This window comes from Oncorhynchus tshawytscha, linkage group LG10 (assembly GCF_018296145.1).
Source record: "Oncorhynchus tshawytscha isolate Ot180627B linkage group LG10, Otsh_v2.0, whole genome shotgun sequence".
NCBI lineage: Eukaryota > Metazoa > Chordata > Actinopteri > Salmoniformes > Salmonidae > Oncorhynchus > Oncorhynchus tshawytscha.
Genome location: NC_056438.1, coordinates 79,011,338 through 79,017,337, shown reverse-complemented (window position 1 = coordinate 79,017,337; position 6,000 = coordinate 79,011,338). Strand labels below are relative to the sequence as shown.

The 6,000-nt window shown below is 42.0% G+C and overlaps 1 protein-coding gene across 2 annotated transcripts in view; it reads left to right on the top strand.

Moving 5' to 3' along the window:
• LOC112238181 (netrin-G1-like) overlaps window positions 1-6,000 on the top strand; it is a 150,703-nt gene that overhangs the window by 142,945 nt on the left and 1,758 nt on the right. The window lies entirely within an intron of this gene.

The following is a 6,000-nucleotide window of genomic DNA, read 5'->3' as shown; positions in this document are numbered from 1 at the left end:
TAATGATATGCCAGATACAGTAAACCTCTTGCTTTATGCTGATGACTCAGCCATACTGGTATCAGGGAAGGATATAGTTTACATAGAGGAGACTGAGTAAGGAATTGCATTTTGTTACAGATTGGTTAACTGACAACAAATTGTCGCAACATTTGGGATAAACTTAATCGATTTTGTTTGCAACAAAACTTAGATTGCTTAGGGCTGACAAAATAACGGTAAACTGTGCAGGCAAGGAGATTAAATCTAAAACAAGTGTATCTTATCTAGATCAATCCCTTTCTAGAGACCTGATTGCTGCTAAAAGTCATTCTAAAATGGTGAACAAATGTCAACGTTTATATTGTAACACTAGATATTTTAACATTAAAGCAACTGCTTGTCTCAACCTTGATTCAGTGTCATTTTGATTATGCCTGTTCTGCTTGGTATAGTTTGCTATCAAAAAAGCTGAAAAAGAGATTGTAGGTCATGAAAAATAATGTTTTCGGGTATATACAGTGGGGAGAACAAGTATTTGATACACTGACGATTTTGCAGGTTTTCCAACTTACAAAAAATGTAGAGGTCTGTCATTTTTATCATAGGTACACTTCAACTCTGAGAGACGGAATCTAAAACAAAATTCCAGAAAATCACATTGTATGATTTTTAAGTAATTAATTTGCATTTTATTGCATACATCAGAAAAGCATAACTTAATATTTGGTACAGAAACCTTTGTTTGCAATTACAGAGATCATACGTTTCCTGTAGTTCTTGACCAGGTTTCCACACACTGCAGCAGGGATTTTGGCCCACTCCTCCATACAGACCATCTCCAGATCCTTAAGGTTTCGGGGCTGTCGCTGGGCAATACGGACTTTCAGCCCCTTCCAAAGATTTTCTATTGGGTTCAGGTCTTGAGACTGGCTAGGCCACTCCAGGACCTTAAGATGCTTCTTATGGAGCCACTTCTTAGTTGCCCTGGCTGTGTGTTTCAGGTCATTGTCATGCTGGAAGACCCAGCCACGACCCATCTTCAATACTCTTACTGAGGGAAGGAGGTTGTTGACCAAGATCTCGCAATACATGGCCCCATCCATCCTCCCCTCAATACGGTGCAGTCATCCTGTCCCCTTTGCAGAAAAGCATCCCTAAAGAATGATGTTTCCACCTCCATGCTTCACAGTTGGGATAGTGTTCTTGGGGTTGTATTCATCCTTCTTCTTCCTCCAAAAACAGCGAGTGGAGTTTAGACCAAAAAGCTCTATTTTTGTCTCATCAGACCACATGACCTTCTCCCATTCCTTCTCCGGATCATCCAGATGGTCATTGGCAAACTTCAGATGGGGCTGGACATGCGCTGGCTTGAGCAGGGGGACCTTGCAAGCGCTGCAGGATTTTAATCCATGACGGCGTAGTGTGTTACTAATGGTTTTCTTTGAAACTGTGGTCCCAGCTCTCTTCAGGTCATTGACCAGGTCCTGCCGTGTAGTTCTGGGCTGATCCCTCACCTTCCTCATGATCATTGATGCATGACTGGGGCTGAATAATTTTGCACGCCCAATTTTTCAGTTTTTGATCTGTTAAAAAAGTTTGAAATATCCAATAAATGTCGTTCCACTTCATGATTGTGTCCCACTTGTTGTTGATTCTTCACAAAAAAAATACAGTTTTATATCTTTATGTTTGAAGCCTGAAATGTGGCAAAAGGTCGCAAAGTTCAAGGGGGCCGAATACTTTCGCAAGGCACTGTATATGCTGAATGTTCAACCTAGGACCCACTAAGGGGTACAGGAGTTCCCGGAGGTGGACTTGTTGCCTTTGGAGTCCAGAGTGGACCAACTTAAACTTAATCATATGTTTGACATCTTAAATGATCGTGTCCCAGGTTAGTTGAAAAACCACATTGATATGGTCTATAACCAACACAGCTACAATACCAGAGCTATTGTGTCAGGTCTTGTAAAATCCCAAGAGTAAACAGTCCTGCGAGGAGCGTGTTTTCCTATACAGGCATTTGTCTATGGACTAGCCTCCCCTTGGAGATTAAGGACAAATTGGAAATAGATTTGAAAAGCAGGCAAAGGTTTTCATTTGGACAAGGTTGTCTAAGTAAGAGAAACTACGTGTCAGTAGGGGGCACAAGGGGCAGTGAATTGTATTTATTTGGAGTGGAGTGTATTTATTGATGATAGAATGATAGGTATGATGTATAATTAATAGATTGTTTTAATGTGAAATGAATATGGTTGATTTTTAAGTTTAGGGAGAAGTGCAGGAAATAGTGACACTTTTTAAGATGTCAATATAAATGATTGTATTTATGGTTGTTTGTCATTTTGTCTTGTCTTTTAATTATTATGTTTTTACCATCAAGGACCACTACGGAAACAAGCGTTTTAATGAATACTTTCAAGTGATATCCTCTGGGTCCACATTGTACATTTTGTACATGTGTCTGTTATCCAAAATTTAATTAAATAAAAAATAAAAAGCTTTTCATCATATGCCCAATTTGCACAAAATATTTACTTGCCAGCTTGCAATACAATATTTCAACCACCAGCAGATGTGTGTAACATGTGTTCTAACGTTTATGGGGAAGTGAGCACATTATCACTTCAAATTACATTTTTATAAATGCCAACTTTTGCTTGTAAACTGGTGTACGCACCTTTTTGGGATATATTTTTTGTACAGGTTTTGTAAATGAAGGCCCCTGTTGTTTGGACCGTGTACTTATACATGATCCAGAGCCATTTTTTACACAGAAACGTTAATGAGATTCATCCTTATGCAGGAACGAGATTCCAATAATACTCCAATCTCTTGGCAAATATTATATCATCGTAGATGTCTCTGTAAGAAGAGAGGGGGGAAAATTAGCATTTTTATTCAATCTATTTTCATCTATTTGCATTCACATCCCTACTGTATGTCATTCAGAACATGCGCAAATTATGGAACGAATATTACAAAACAGTCATTATTACTTAGCAAAACCCAACACCCAACACACGTGGAGAGCCTGGTAGAAGGGTACCAATTACGTGGAGAGCCTGGTAGGAAGGCACCAATCACGTGGATAGCTTGGTAGGAGGAAGCCAATCAAGTGGTGAGCCTGATCGGAGGGCGTCAATCATGTGGAGAGCCTAATAGGAGAGAACCAATCACGCGGAGAGCCTGGTAGGAGGGCACCAATTACATGACGAGAATGATATTTGAGAGCCAATCATGTGGATAGCCTGCTGTGGGTTATTGGTTCCTTTTGTTTCAGGGTTATTTTCTCTCAAATCCCCCGTGGTCTCTAAAATACTACACCTCCACAAGGTCTTCTTCTATGGTCTCAGTCATAAACAATCACTTTCCAGTACTCTGCTGCCTGTGACTGGAACGAATTGCAAAAATCGCTGAAGTTGGAGACTTTTATCTCCCTCACCAACTTCAAACATCAGCTATCTGAGCAGCTAACCGATCACTGCAGCTGTACATAGTCTATTGGTAAATAGCCCACCCATTTTCACCTACCTCATCCCCATACTGTTTTTATTTTATTTACTTTTCTGCTCTTTTGCACACCAATATCTCTACCTGTACATGACCATCTGATCATTTATCACTCCAGTGTTAATCTGCAAAATTGTAATTATTCGCCTACCTCCTCATGCCTTTTGCACACATTGTATATAGACTCCCCCCTTTGTTTTCTACTGTGTTATTGACTTGTTAATTGTTTATTCCATGTGTAACTCTGTGTTGTCTGCTCACACTGCTATGCTTTATCTTGGCCAGGTCGCAGTTGCAAATGAGAACTTGTTCTCAACTAGCCTACCTGGTTAAATAAAGGTGAAATAAAAAAAATAAAAAAAATTACACAGTCTTTTTTTGAAACCGAAGTGAGCAGATGTGTCCCAATACTCACAGATTACGTTTACGTCCACACTAATAATTTGGTATAAAACTGATTATGGCAATAGGCCAATTATGGCATTAGTCATGTAAACACCTCACTCTATTATCTTAATACGCAGATTAAAACACCTGGTTTTCTGAGCAATTTTTTCAAATTCTTAGGCAGAAATGGCTTAATCAGAGTTACAGCAGTGTATGTGATCTGCGCATGTGCAGCGCTAGCACGATCAGCACTAGCACGATCAGCACTAGCACGAGCAGCACTAGCACGATCAGCACTAGCACGAGCAGCACTAGCACGATCAGCACTAGCAGCAGCAGCACTAGCACGAGCAGCACTAGCACGAGCAGCACTAGCACGATCAGCACTAGCAGGAGCAGCGCTAGCACGATCAGCACTAGCACGAGCAGCGCTAGCACGATCAGCACTAGCACGAGCAGCACTAGCACGAGCAGCGCTAGCACGATCAGCACTAGCACGAGCAGCGCTAGCACGATCAGCCCTAGCACAAGCAGCGCTAGCACGATCAGCACTAGCACGAGCAGCACTAGCACGAGCAGCGCTAGCACGATCAGCACTAGCACGAGCAGCACTAGTACGAGCAGCGCTAGCACGATCAGCACTAGCACGAGCAGCGCTAGCACGATCAGCACTAGCAGGAGCAGCGCTAGCACGATCAGCCCTAGCACGAGCAGCGCTAGCACGATCAGCACTAGCACAAGCAGCACTAGCACGATCAGCACTAGCAGGAGCAGCGCTAGCACGATCAGCCCTAGCACGAGCAGCGCTAGCACGATCAGCACTAGCACAAGCAGCACTAGCACGATCAGCACTAGCACGATCAGCACAGCACGAGCAGCACTAGCACGAGCAGCACTAGCACGATCAGCAGCATGATCAGCACTAGCACGATCAGCACTAGCACGAGCAGCACTAGCACGATCAGCGCTAGCACGATCAGCACTAGCGATCAGCACTAGCACGAGCAGCACTAGCACGAGCAGCACTAGCACGATCAGCGCTAGCATGATCAGCACTAGCACGATCAGCACTAGCACGAGCAGCACTAGCACGATCAGCGCTAGCACGAGCAGCACTAGCTTCCTTCTTTTGCACGAGTGAAGTGAGTTTGGAAAAACTGAAAGTATGCCTCTTAGAAATAGTTTTAACATACAAACTTTATCTGTCCGAACTCAGAATCAAATATATTTCACAAAAAGTACATGTTCACTGTGCTGGAACATTTTGATTGGCAATTTTCTGCATTTATCAAATTCCCATCAGGCAGCCTGATTTCAGATATAAACAGGATTTTAGGGAAATCATTCTGCTTCCAAAGCATGTAAATGTTTAAATCAAACTATAATATTCATCTGACTATTCACAAAATGGTATTGTTGTGTGCATATAACCGTACTCACAGATGGCCTCCTTTTTTAGTTCACACTTATTGTAAATTTGTATGGATTTGCATTAGTATGTAAAGTTCTACCTCTCTTTTCTATCATGGGAGTTATTACATAAAACAGATTTAGAATTCCGAAGAATACCTGTCATGTCGGAAAATGTTTTTCCGGGGTGTGATGTAATATACAGGACCCGTCTAGCCAGCCTATTTCCTACAATGTAAACCAAAAAAACTTAACCGCAGATTAAAAGCAAAGATATATACATGTTGAAGTTTGGGGCCAATCCGATGGTAAAACTTTAAGTTAGCTAACAAGTGAGGGGGAGGTGGCCACTTCACTGTACCGAAATCCAAAAAGATAGATTCCAGATGTCCATCAGCTAAGCGCGCTAGCACTAAGCCAAGATGGAGAAAAGTTACAAAACTCCTGTAGCCTTCTTCACAGTGAACATGCAAAACAGTTGTCAAGATAAAAAGGAGAACAGAGGAGGTATAATTAGAACAAGCAGGTATGATTTTTTTCTTTCCTTTTGAGCCCACGGCAAGGAAGCACCAGACCGTACTACCAGATTCCCACTAGATAACACAGCCAAAATGTCTGTGAATAGCATGAGATGTGGCTAATGCAAGCCAGCTTGAGCTACAAACTCGGTAGCACAGAGTAGGTCCTCCATATGACGTTGACAAATAATGC